The sequence below is a fragment of the Eptatretus burgeri genome, chromosome 6 (assembly GCF_056783735.1).
Source record: "Eptatretus burgeri isolate ZD-2024b chromosome 6, Ebu_testis_v1, whole genome shotgun sequence".
NCBI lineage: Eukaryota > Metazoa > Chordata > Myxini > Myxiniformes > Myxinidae > Eptatretus > Eptatretus burgeri.
Window position 1 is genome coordinate 50,397,286 of NC_140966.1, and position 14,676 is coordinate 50,411,961.

A 14,676-nucleotide genomic window follows, 5' to 3' on the forward strand; every position below is an offset into this window, starting at 1 on the left:
GATATCCAAAATGATGATAGGCTGCCATTGTCATTCTCGAGGAAGGCACGGTACTGTTGGAAAATGTGAATAATGCGAGTGCATGAAGCATTAGACATGGCATCATCTAGTGTCTCATGAGATACATCACTGGCAAAGTCTTTTAGAACAGTTAAAACTTAAAAAGAACTTCGCCTACCCACAAAACCCTGAATTTTAGGTATTTACAACAAACAGTTCAAAATCAATTGCTATGAAATAAAATTTTGCAAAAGAAACTCAATAATGTCCCCTTAGAATCATCTGAAGACCTCTAAAATATGCATTCCAAGTGTTTAAATCATTATTGGGTGATTTGTTACTTTATTCTAGCAACATGACTTGCCCAATTGTCAATTTTGGGCAACCCCTAAAATTGGTGACCTTTTGACCTCTGGTGACCTACATAATGAAATATTTTGCATAAACCTTCTCGATTTAGATAGCGAGTACATAGACAGACATTATGAGTGGTATATTGTTAAGATTGACCCATCCAGAGCGAAACTACAGTCATTTTAGTTTCCCCTACCCCCAAATTTTGGTGTTCAAAATATAGCGGTAGGGTGATGTTGGAGAGGTAAAAACTACCAGAAAGCTGCCAATATTACACCGCTATCACCTCAATTCCTCATCTGAAGGTCCTAAACTATCAAAAAAACAGTGAGCCTTTGCCACCAGAGATGGTACCGATGGGTCAAATTTTCAGGTTTGGCCCATAGACGATAAGTCAATCTTCCCATGCCCGTCATGATCAGGGTCTGCTTTGTTGTGTTCTCATTTTTAGCTCGCCTGTTCGAAGAACAGAGAGCTATAGCGATATCCCCGGCGTGAGCGTGAGCGTGAAAATGTTAAAGTTTTTGGTGTAAGTTATTTTTTCCTTTCTAATGTTTTTATCTACCACACTTTTTTATACGCCCGATATATCTCTATTATAATACCAAGCCTGCACACTAAAAACTCGGCTCGCCGTCACACGATCCCTATGAAATTGCTGTGGCACTTAGCAGACATGCCGACAAAGTTTGGGAAGTCTTGGCGTTCCATAGTACCACTTGCATTTTGCACAATGCGTATTTTTGTCATTCCCCGTGTACGGTCTGTCATCTGCTACCAGCTATGTTGTACTGCTATCCCGTGCATGTGCATGTGCATGGGTATCACTAGTATATGTATATATGTATGTATATATATATATATATATATATATATATATATATATATATATATATATATATCGGGGCGTATTATGTGTCATCCGTCCGTTCCTGTCCGCACTCTAACTCCCAAAGTTTTCAACTTTCATGTTTCATATCTGGTACATAGGGACAGACTGTGGAGACGGTGTCGTGACATGCGTTCGTCATCTAGAGTGGCTACCATGGCAACCAGGCTGCTGTTTTCCATGTAGTAGCACAATTCTGTATATACCTTCTTGTTCGGGCGTATATTGTGCTCACTTGTGCTCTTGTTACTGATTACAATATACAAATACATATATTGGTTTAAAATTATTTGGATCAAACTTCACTGCATTGCTTTATAAAAAACATTATTAGATTATAATTAAAACTTTTTTTAAAAGTTATCTTTTAAAAACGATAAATGCATAAACAGGCGAGCATTGGGTGGCTTTGACACCAACTCTCTGGTTAATGTTGTTATTAGACCATTTGGCGTCTGGGAGTGATTTATCTTTTATCACCTGAGCGGTCATAAAGTCTGTTGTTGACTGAACGGTTATTGTTAAGGTGGCTGGCTTAAGATCTTAGGATCTCGTGTTCGAGCCCCTGCCACTGTTGAATGACATCAGGTAGGGTGAACAGCCTGTCATCCTTCTAACGTCGGCGAAATGAGTACCAGCTTATTAGTGACGGGCACTGCATCAGTGACACAGCCGTGCTTCCAGAAAATTATGCAGCCATAGGATGCACACAATGGTAGATAGGGGGTGTGCACAAAATATGTGACTTTTTGGATACCCCTTCAACCCATGCCCCCCCTCCCACCGAAACGCCCAATAATGCTCGCATGATCCCTCCATAAAAATACGTGATTCCAACAAAATACCCCCTCCAGAATATCCTTCCCCATCACAATAACGCAAAACCTCTCCGAAATGATTTATTCAGTACGCAATCATGATATCTGGTACTGTAAGGTGCAAGAAAATATGAAATGTTTATACTACTACCACTGCTACTACGACTACCACGATTACTACTACTACTACTTAAAATGTCTTTGCCTCCTGATTGCTTGGCATATCTACAGAATCCCAATGAGGGTGACAGTATTTTGCAGATGTTCAGCAGCAATTCCATGGGCTTTAAAATCGAACCACGATATTGCGAGCTCCCTTAGCCACCACCCGCACACAGCATGGGTTGGCCCCCTGGCGCAGCGAAGATGTCATTCCGTGGGCTGTCAAGGACGAACATATACCTGCAGGTCATGCACTCGCTCCACGACACGGCTCTTGCGACCCGACGGGACACTCCCTGGTGTGCGATTCTTCCACTTACTTTTCAAAGTCGTCCATGTTGGGGTTCACTCCATCTTCACCCAACGCCAAGAACAATGGCAGACTTGAGTTGGAGATTGCTGCATGGTGCCTTAAGCTCCGGAGCCATGATGCGGCATTTTACAAACGTTCCAGAGGGAATGCTGCTTTTGTGATGAAAGCGAAACGCTATTTCATATCTACCTACAATGTCTCCATCTTCAGCCAATTATCTTACTGATGAAAAAACTTACTTTTGCGCTTCTGGCTTCAATTCTCACCAACACCCTTCATCATCGGACACCCGGTTAATAAGCAGAGCAAGTCACGAGATCTCCTTGTCAAGTTTATTTTAACTTGTGCAAAGATGGCAATACATAAAACTAGGAAGGAAAAAATTGAAAGGAATGTGGTGGAACTTGGTGCTGTGAGCCTGAACGGCTTGATTCGCTCACGCATTGTCTCAGAATATGGTGACACTGTTCAAAAATTTAAGGAAACTTGGACCACAAATAAAGCACTTTGTAGTATCTCTCCACAAGGCACTTTGCTCTTATCCATATGAATGTGTTATTTTGGTAATTTGTTCAAGATACCTGAGATTACTCGTCTCCTGTTTGTGAAGGACACCGTGGGAATGTTTAACGTCCATGAAGTAATGTCGGGAGAAGGGACGCTAAGTGTTTGCAATACATAATATTTATTGGGAATGAAAGTCATTTTCTTTCGCCAGTATGGCCATCAAAATAGGGATAACGTACAGTTAATAATAATAATAATAATAATAATAATAATCAGATATTGTCGCGGAATGCTCCTCGATCTATCAAAGCGTAAATGAGAGTTCCATAGTTGACATTGTTGCTTGATGGCAGATTACGTCACGTGACTGTGCCACCCCTCCCCGTGACGCTTCAAGGGGACACAACAACAACCACCCCAAAGTGTCACGTGTTTTGTGTCAGACCCCGAACAGTGTCGAATGATCTGTGCACACTCCAAGTGCATCCATCCTCCTACCATCCATCCATATGTATATATATATATATATATATATATATATATATATATATATATATATATATATATATATATATATATATATATATATATATATATATAATATTGACGATGCCGGTTCGAGAGACAAAAGAAACATGAAAGATGACGAAGAAGAAAGTCCAAAGGAAGGAAGAGCATGTTAATATAACAATAATTTGGGTGCCATAAATGCTGACTCTGTCACTATTGTTTCCAGGACAACCCCACACTTGCCAAACGATGAGCAGAGAGAGGGCAATGTAAGGTTCCCCTAACTCACGACATGTGTTGCCATGATCATGAGAGGGCAATGTAAGGTTCCCCTAACTCACGACATGTGTTGCCATGATCATGAGAGGGCAATGTAAGGTTCCCCCTAACTCACGACATGTGTCGCCATGATCATGAGAGGGCAATGTAAGGTTCCCCTAACTCACGACATGTGTTGCCATGATCATGAGAGGGCAATGTAAGGTTCCCCTTAACTCACGACATGTGTTGCCATGATCATGAGAGGGCAATGTAAGGTTCCCCTAACTCACGACATGTGTCGCCATGATCATGAGAGGGCAATGTAAGGTTCCCCTAACTCACGACATGTGTTGCCATGATCATGAGAGGGCAATGTAAGGTTCCCCTTAACTCACGACATGTGTTGCCATGATCATGAGAGGGCAATGTAAGGTTCCCCTAACTCACGACATGTGTTGCCATGATCATGAGAGGGCAATGTAAGGTTCCCCTAACTCACGACATGTGTTGCCATGATCATGAGAGGGCAATGTAAGGTTCCCCTAACTCACGACATGTGTTGCCATGATCATGAGAGGGCAATGTAAGGTTCCCCTAACTCGCGACATGTGTTGCCATGATCATGAGAGGGCAATGTAAGGTTCCCCTAACTCACGACATGTGTTGCCATGATCATGAGAGGGCAATGTAAGGTTCCCCTAACTCACGACATGTGTTGCCATGATCATGAGAGGGCAATGTAAGGTTCCCCTAACTCACGACATGTGTCGCCATGATCATGAGAGGGCAATGTAAGGTTCCCCTAACTCACGACATGTGTTGCCATGATCATGAGAGGGCAATGTAAGGTTCCCCTTAACTCACGACATGTGTTGCCATGATCATGAGAGGGCAATGTAAGGTTCCCCTAACTCACGACATGTGTTGCCATGATCATGAGAGGGCAATGTAAGGTTCCCCTAACTCACGACATGTGTTGCCATGATCATGAGAGGGCAATGTAAGGTTCCCCTAACTCACAACATGTGTTGCCATGATCATGAGAGGGCAATGTAAGGTTCCCCTTAACTCACGACATGTGTTGCCATGATCATGAGAGGGCAATGTAAGGTTCCCCTAACTCACGACATGTGTTGCCATGATCATGAGAGGGCAATGTAAGGTTCCCCTTAACTCACGACATGTGTTGCCATGATCATGAGAGGGCAATGTAAGGTTCCCCTAACTCACGACATGTGTTGCCATGATCATGAGAGGGCAATGTAAGGTTCCCCTAACTCACGACATGTGTTGCCATGATCATGAGAGGGCAATGTAAGGTTCCCCTTAACTCACGACATGTGTTGCCATGATCATGAGAGGGCAATGTAAGGTTCCCCTTAACTCACGACATGTGTTGCCATGATCATGAGAGGGCAATGTAAGGTTCCCCTAACTCACGACATGTGTTGCCATGATCATGAGAGGGCAATGTAAGGTTCCCCTAACTCACGACATGTGTTGCCATGATCATGAGAGGGCAATGTAAGGTTCCCCTAACTCACGACATGTGTTGCCATGATCATGAGAGGGCAATGTAAGGTTCCCCTAACTCACGACATGTGTTGCCATGATCATGAGAGGGCAATGTAAGGTTCCCCTAACTCACGACATGTGTTGCCATGATCATGAGAGGGCAATGTAAGGTTCCCCTAACTCACGACATGTGTTGCCATGATCATGAGAGGGCAATGTAAGGTTCCCTAACTCACGACATGTGTTGCCATGATCATGAGAGGGCAATGTAAGGTTCCCTAACTCACGACATGTGTTGCCATGATCATGAGAGGGCAATGTAAGGTTCCCCTAACTCACGACATGTGTTGCCATGATCATGAGAGGGCAATGTAAGGTTCCCCTAACTCACGACATGTGTTGCCATGATCATGAGAGGGCAATGTAAGGTTCCCCTAACTCACGACATGTGTTGCCATGATCATGAGAGGGCAATGTAAGGTTCCCCTAACTCACGACATGTGTTGCCATGATCATGAGAGGGCAATGTAAGGTTCCCCTAACTCACGACATGTGTTGCCATGATCATGAGAGGGCAATGTAAGGTTCCCTAACTCACGACATGTGTTGCCATGATCATGAGAGGGCAATGTAAGGTTCCCCTAACTCACGACATGTGTTGCCATGATCATGAGAGGGCAATGTAAGGTTCCCCTAACTCACGACATGTGTTGCCATGATCATGAGAGGGCAATGTAAGGTTCCCCTTAACTCACGACATGTGTTGCCATGATCATGAGAGGGCAATGTAAGGTTCCCTAACTCACGACATGTGTTGCCATGATCATGAGAGGGCAATGTAAGGTTCCCTAACTCACGACATGTGTTGCCATGATCATGAGAGGGCAATGTAAGGTTCCCCTAACTCACGACATGTGTTGCCATGATCATGAGAGGGCAATGTAAGGTTCCCCTAACTCACAACATGTGTTGCCATGATCATGAGAGGGCAATGTAAGGTTCCCCTTAACTCACGACATGTGTTGCCATGATCATGAGAGGGCAATGTAAGGTTCCCCCTAACTCACGACATGTGTTGCCATGATCATGAGAGGGCAATGTAAGGTTCCCCTAACTCACGACATGTGTTGCCATGATCATGAGAGGGCAATGTAAGGTTCCCCTAACTCACGACATGTGTTGCCATGATCATGAGAGGGCAATGTAAGGTTCCCCTTAACTCACGACATGTGTTGCCATGATCATGAGAGGGCAATGTAAGGTTCCCCTAACTCACGACATGTGTTGCCATGATCATGAGAGGGCAATGTAAGGTTCCCCTAACTCACGACATGTGTTGCCATGATCATGAGAGGGCAATGTAAGGTTCCCCTTAACTCACGACATGTGTTGCCATGATCATGAGAGGGCAATGTAAGGTTCCCTAACTCACGACATGTGTTGCCATGATCATGAGAGGGCAATGTAAGGTTCCCTAACTCACGACATGTGTTGCCATGATCATGAGAGGGCAATGTAAGGTTCCCTAACTCACGACATGTGTTGCCATGATCATGAGAGGGCAATGTAAGGTTCCCCTAACTCACGACATGTGTTGCCATGATCATGAGAGGGCAATGTAAGGTTCCCCTAACTCACGACATGTGTTGCCATGATCATGAGAGGGCAATGTAAGGTTCCCCTAACTCACGACATGTGTTGCCATGATCATGAGAGGGCAATGTAAGGTTCCCCTTAACTCACGACATGTGTTGCCATGATCATGAGAGGGCAATGTAAGGTTCCCCTAACTCACGACATGTGTTGCCATGATCATGAGAGGGCAATGTAAGGTTCCCCTAACTCACGACATGTGTTGCCATGATCATGAGAGGGCAATGTAAGGTTCCGCTAACTCACGACATGTGTTGCCATGATCATGAGAGGGCAATGTAAGGTTCCCTAACTCACGACATGTGTTGCCATGATCATGAGAGGGCAATGTAAGGTTCCCTAACTCACGACATGTGTTGCCATGATCATGAGAGGGCAATGTAAGGTTCCCCTAACTCACGACATGTGTTGCCATGATCATGAGAGGGCAATGTAAGGTTCCCTAACTCACGACATGTGTTGCCATGATCATGAGAGGGCAATGTAAGGTTCCCTAACTCACGACATGTGTTGCCATGATCATGAGAGGGCAATGTAAGGTTCCCCTAACTCACGACATGTGTTGCCATGATCATGAGAGGGCAATGTAAGGTTCCCCTAACTCACGACATGTGTTGCCATGATCATGAGAGGGCAATGTAAGGTTCCCCTAACTCACGACATGTGTTGCCATGATCATGAGAGGGCAATGTAAGGTTCCCCTAACTCACGACATGTGTTGCCATGATCATGAGAGGGCAATGTAAGGTTCCCCTAACTCACGACATGTGTTGCCATGATCATGAGAGGGCAATGTAAGGTTCACGTAAGTCACGACATGTGTTGCCATGGTCATGAGAGGGCAATGTAAGGTTCCCCTAACTCACGACATGTGTTGCCATGATCATGAGAGGGCAATGTAAGGTTCCCTAACTCACGACATGTGTTGCCATGATCATGAGAGGGCAATGTAAGGTTCCCTAACTCACGACATGTGTTGCCATGATCATGAGAGGACAATGTAAGGTTCCCCTAACTCACGACATGTGTTGCCATGATCATGAGAGGGCAATGTAAGGTTCCCCTAACTCACGACATGTGTTGCCATGATCATGAGAGGGCAATGTAAGGTTCCCTAACTCACGACATGTGTTGCCATGATCATGAGAGGGCAATGTAAGGTTCCCTAACTCACGACATGTGTTGCCATGATCATGAGAGGGCAATGTAAGGTTCCCTAACTCACGACATGTGTTGCCATGATCATGAGAGGGCAATGTAAGGTTCCCTAACTCACGACATGTGTTGCCATGATCATGAGAGGGCAATGTAAGGTTCCCTAACTCACGACATGTGTTGCCATGATCATGAGAGGGCAATGTAAGGTTCCCCTAACTCACGACATGTGTTGCCATGATCATGAGAGGGCAATGTAAGGTTCCCCTAACTCACGACATGTGTTGCCATGATCATGAGAGGGCAATGTAAGGTTCCCCTAACTCACGACATGTGTTGCCATGATCATGAGAGGGCAATGTAAGGTTCCCCTTAACTCACGACATGTGTTGCCATGATCATGAGAGGGCAATGTAAGGTTCCCCTAACTCACGACATGTGTTGCCATGATCATGAGAGGGCAATGTAAGGTTCCCCTAACTCACGACATGTGTTGCCATGATCATGAGAGGGCAATGTAAGGTTCCCCTAACTCACGACATGTGTTGCCATGATCATGAGAGGGCAATGTAAGGTTCCCCTAACTCACGACATGTGTTGCCATGATCATGAGAGGGCAAACACTTCCCTACCTGCACGGTCTGCTCGAATTCAGGTTCTTCGGTAATCCTTCCAGTTCGTTTGCTCGTGGCTCGAGGAGGCCACGCCTACCGCGTCTATACAAGGTGACAGGTGCTCGTGAGAACGAAGAGGACAGTTGGGCTATGTGAAACCACGGGTACGGCCCTGCAGGTATTGGTTTATACTAAGTCGGTCTCGGATTGTGATCCAAGCGTTCTTGTTTGGCGAGGAATGGAGGTGTTTTTTGGGTTTTTTTGATACGAATACGGCTCAGTGTGCGTGTACAGTCGTTCAAAATACCTTTTATTAATAACACAACAGTTGATCGTTCACAAGTTTCAGTAAATAATGTAATGTAAAAAAAACGGAAGTGTATTTGGAGCAACAAGGTGATTTAACCTGCGTGCTTTGACCTACCTGTGTGACGTAATGAAAGGTACTAGTTCGATTTGAAGGATTGAATTTGCGTTTTGAATTGGATTCTTTGTTTGTTTGTTTTTGAAAGTATTAAGGTGGTTTGTTTGGTAAAATCGAGGGAGCAGGAAGTTTAAATAAAGTAGCATTTTCTGGTGTATGGGATGCTTGCTTTCTGGGTTGGTTTGTTTGTTTACCTACTTGTAATGTTTTGTGATTAAAGTGTTGAAGATACATGACATGGCCAAAGGCATGTGGACGCTACTCGTCCAACATCTCATTCCAAGATCATGGGTATTGATATGGAGTTAGTCCTCTGTTGCTATAACAGCTTCCACTCTTATGGGAAAGCTTTCCACGACATGTTGGAACATTCCTGCTGGGATTTGCTTCCATTCAGCCACAAGAGCATTAGTGAGGTCGGGCACTGATGTTGGGCGATTAGGTCTGGCTCGCAGTCGGTATTCCAATTGCTCCCAAAGGTGTTCCATGGGGTTGATGTCAGGGCTCTGCACAGGCCAGTCAAGTTCTTCCACACCGATTTCACCAAACCATTTCTGCATGGACCGCTTTGTGCACAGGGGCATTGTCATGCTGAAACAGGAAAGAGCCTTCCCCAAACTGTTGCCACAAAGTTTGAAGCACAAAATGGGAAAGAATGTCATTGTACAGTATACTGTAGCGTGAAGATTTCCCTTCACTGCAGCTAAGGGTCCTCGCCTGAACTATGAAAAACAGCCCCAGACCTTTATTCCTCCTCCACCAAACTTTACAGTTGACACTGTGCATTCGGGCAGGTCGTGTTCTCTTGGCGTCTGCCAAACCCAGATTCGTCCGTCGAACTGCCAGATGGTGAAGCGTGATTCATCACTCCAGAGAACGCATTTCCACTGCTCCAGAGTCCAATGGTGGTGAACATTACACCACTCCAGCTGACCCTTAGCATTGCTCATGGTGATCTTAGGCTGGTGTGCGGCTGCTCGGCCATGGAAACCCATTTCATGAAGCTCTCTATGAACAGTATTTGTGCTGACGTTGCTTCCAGAGTCAGTATGGAACTTGGTGAGTGTTGCAACCGATGACAGATGATTTTTCCATGCTCGGTGCTTCAGAACTTGGTGGTCCTGTTCTGTGAACTTGTGTGGCCTACCACTTTGCGGCAGAGCTGTTGTTGCTCCCAGACATTTCCACTTCACAATAACAGCACTTGCAGTTGACCAGGGCAGCTCGAGCAAGGCAGAATTTTGACAAACCGACATGTTGGAAAGGTGGCATCCTGTGATGGAGCCATGTTGAAAGTCACTGAGCTCTTCAGTACGGCCCATTCTACTGCCAACGTTTGTCAATGGAGATTGCATGGCTGTGCTCGATTTTATACACCTGTCAGCAATGGGTGTGGCGGAATGGCCAAACCCACTAATTAGAAGGGGTGTCCGCATACTTTTGACCATGTAGTGTATTTTGATTGATGTAGCATTGTACATATTGGGTTTTAATGGAATGAATCAGTCAGTTCCTTTTATTTTATATATACAGCAATCTCACTGTGAAGGATGCTTTCTAGACCACAGGCTTGTCGCAAAACATTCTAAAATGAGATGCTCTTCTCGTCTTGGGGGATTTCAGCGCATCGACTGGAACTGATAGGGATGGTTATGAGAGATGTATTGGTCCCCAGGGGTCTGGAACTATGAACCAGAACAGCACTAAGCTCTTTGACTTTGCAAGAAGTAATGGATTTAGGGTGGCTGGTTTATGGTTTCAGCACACACAGGCTCATCGCTGGACTTGGTGTTCCAACGCTGGTGGTGTGGCAAAGGAGATTGCCCATATACTCATTGATGGTCACTGGAGGATGATCCAGAGCTGCAGGGTCTACCGGAGTGCTCAGTTCCTCAATACTGACCACAGGCTTGTGGTAGCAACGCTGAAGTTGCAGCCACATCCAGGAGAATGGTACCATCCCAGCTGATGCTGGATGATGGCAAGCTCAAGTTTGAGACGGTAGTTAAGGGGTTTGCGAACATGCTGAGTGGATTTTAGGGGGGGTGGTCTGGGTGCTTTGGGGGATCCTGAAGAGTTGTGGAGTGCCTTCAAGACCACGGTCCTTGATTTTGCCGGGACATGTCTTGGAACTCACCGTAGGGCGAAGAAGAAGTTTGTCTTTCAAGGGACAATGGATACCATTGACCAGAGTCGCAGGGCCAGGCTGAATGGCAGAGCTGAGCTATTCAGGGAGCTGAGGGTGGACTGTATGTACGTGCACTGTACATGCGTAAAACTGCATGTGCACTAAGGGTGGACAAGGAAGCCTATGTGCGAGGTTTCTGTGAGGCGGTAGAGCATCACCTGTGGTCAAATGATTCTCGTCCTGTTTACAGGGGAATCTGCGCATTGTGTTCCTCCAAGCCCATCCCTTGGTGTACTGCAGTTAAAGCAGAGGGTGGTAGGCTCTTGACAGAGGAGTCTGAAGTGAAGGTCCGCTGGGCCGGTTACTTTGAGCGGCTGTACCATGCTGATCCACCAGCTGTCGAGTTGGATGTCAGGGGTCTTACAATCCCAGTTGCTGACCCTCCAATCAACTGTGGTCCACCTTCATTTGTGGAAAGGCTGTGGTGAAATGACTTTGCAAGAAGTTATGGGGGTATGGTGACTTTGAAATGGGGTAAAGCTCCTGGGATCTGTGGCATCCATGCTGAACTTCTCAAGGCTGGTGGAAATGCTGCACTCATGTTGTTGCATGCAGTTCTGTGCTCTGTCTGGAACACAGGCATCATCCAAACTGACTGGAAGAGGGTCTTTGTTGTCCCTCTCGAGAAAGGGAAGGGTGATCGCCAAGACTGCAACAACTACCGAGGGGTGACGCTGCTCTCAGTGCCGGGCAAGGTCTTTGCTCGGATAATTCTTGATAGGGTTCACCACCATCTGCTTGCACATCAGCGTCCAGAGCAGTCAGGCTTTACACCAAAGAGGTCAACGATTGACCGTATCCTTGCTCTTCGGGTCCTCACCGAACGCAGACGAGAGTTTCAGCAGGGGCTGCTTGCAACCTATGTTAATTTATGTAAAGCATTTGATTCAGTGAATCGGTACGCCCTCTGGAGGATTCTTGGTTTTCGTTGGGTGCCAGCAAAACTGATCAATCTCACGTCATAACTATACTCTGGTACTGAGAGTGCTGTGAGATGTAGTGATACCATTTCCGATGTATTGCCAGTTGTTACTGGAGTTTGTTTGTGGTGTGTGCTGACCCCCACACTTTTCAGCACTTGTATGGACTGGATTCTAGGGAGGATGTCGGAAAGATCAAGCTGCGGTGCATCATTTGGGAATGTCAAGATCTCTGACCTTGATTTTGTAGATGATGCAGTCATCTTTGCAGAGACTCGATATCCTTTTAGTGGCTCTCGAGGTGCTGAATCAGGGGTCACAGCCACTGGGATTACATCTTACCAGGGTCAAAACTAAGATCCAGGCTTTTGATGACATATTTGATGCTGCTGTCCTGTGTGGACCTGTTTGTGGTGAGGATGTTGAGGTCATGGAGAGATTCATTTACCTTGGCATTGATATTCATGTCTCTGATGGCTGTGAGCCAGAGGTCAACAGACGTCTGGGTCGGGCCTGCGGAGTCATGGATTCACTGGATCATGGGGTGTGGCGCTGCCAGTACCTGTGTGGGAGGATGAAAGTCTGAGTCTTCAGGTCTTTGGTGTTTCCAGTCTTGCTCTGTGGATGTGAGACTTGGACTCTGACCAGGGATCTGAGACGGAGACTTAATTCCTTGGGTACCAGGTCTCTTCGGAGAATCCTTGGCTATCGCTGGTCAGACTTTGTGTCTAAGGAGCTGTTGCTGAGAGAGACTCAAATGAGACTTGTTACCTGCCCTAGTCCATGAGCGTCAGCTGTGGCTGTATGGACATGCGGCTCGTTTTCTTGACGCTGATCCTGCTCACCAGATTCTCTCAGCGAGGGAGTCTTGTGAGTGGAGGAGGCCAATGGGCTGACCATGTGCCTCATGGTTGCAGCAGGTTGATCGGAATCTCAAGGAGATGGGGATGTGCCAGGCATCTGCCTGGGGGATGGCCAGACAGAGGCCCCTGGAGTACCGGCGGAAAGTGGACGCAGCGACGCGCTGCTCTGGCGCATGCTCCCATACCTGACCTGACCTGTAGTCTGGCATGCAACTCTGTTTGATACTCATAAGATATTAAAAGTTTATTACAATGAAAAATGTCCAAGCAAGTCCCAGTTGTGTGAACATTGAATCACTAATTCTGTTTGAAGAAACCTGTATATGCACTTGGATGTTATTTCTTCCTCCTGAAGCAGTCATTTGATGACATTGTTTTTGTTCTTTATTGTTTTTTCTCTCACCACAAGGTACCCACCCTATCGATGATCTTGTTCCAAACATGCACCGTGTTCTTCTGACGCACACCTTTATTTCGGCGGTGTATCGGCTATTGACAGCTTTGTATAGGAAAAATGCAAAACCCGGGTTACTTGCTTGAAGCAAAAACGTACCTACTGCTTGTAATGCAAAACACCTCATAGCGTGGGAAAACGTGGGACAGGAATACTATACCGTAAATGGTGGAGACTTGTCATATCCTCCTCCACCTGGAGGAGGTGCTACATGATACACATTTACATGGAGAATTTGCATTCCCTCCCCCCCCCCCCCCACTCCCCATGACCACCAACAAAGATAAAAACACCCCTGGACATTAACTGGGACCATTCTAATCCTATGTAACAAGTCTGGATATAATCAGCACTGAACTGTAGGAGGAGTAGCACAACAAACAAACAAACAAACAAACACCAGTCTGTTAATTATAGCAAGTGTAAGGATAAGGCTGTGGAGAAGGTGTGTGTGTGTGTGTGTGTGTGTGTGTGTGTGTGTGTGTGTGTGTGTGTGTGTGTGTGTGTGTGTGTGTGTGTGTGTGTGTGTGTGTGTGTGTGTGTGTGTGTGTGTGTGTGTGTGTGTGTGTCAGTGTTATTGGTTACACATTGAAAAGTGCTTGTGTTTACAAGTTAGTTCTCTTGATACTTGCTTGCGTGCATTACTTTTTAGCTCACCTGGAACATAAGTTCCGGGGTGCTTGTGGGATGGTGCGTCGACCGTCCGTCTGTCCGTCCGTCTGTCCGTCCGTCCGTCCACAAATACTTTCAACTTCTTCTCTGAAACTACACATAGGATTTCAATGAAACTTTACAATAACGTTCATCACCGTGTATTTACCAAAGTTTGTTCATGGCATAAAAAAACATCAGGCCCTGAAGGGGTCTAAGGGGGATGGCCCCCAAAATAGGTATTTCCTTTTTTCTCAGAAACTACACACACTATTTCGATGAAACTTGATCACAACGTTCATCACCAAAGATTGTTCACACCATTAAAAATAACTTGGTCTACGGAGGGAGTTTATGGGGGGAGGGGAGGTTGCCCTCCAAAAGAGGTATTTGCTTTCTTCTCAGATACTACACGCACAATTCCA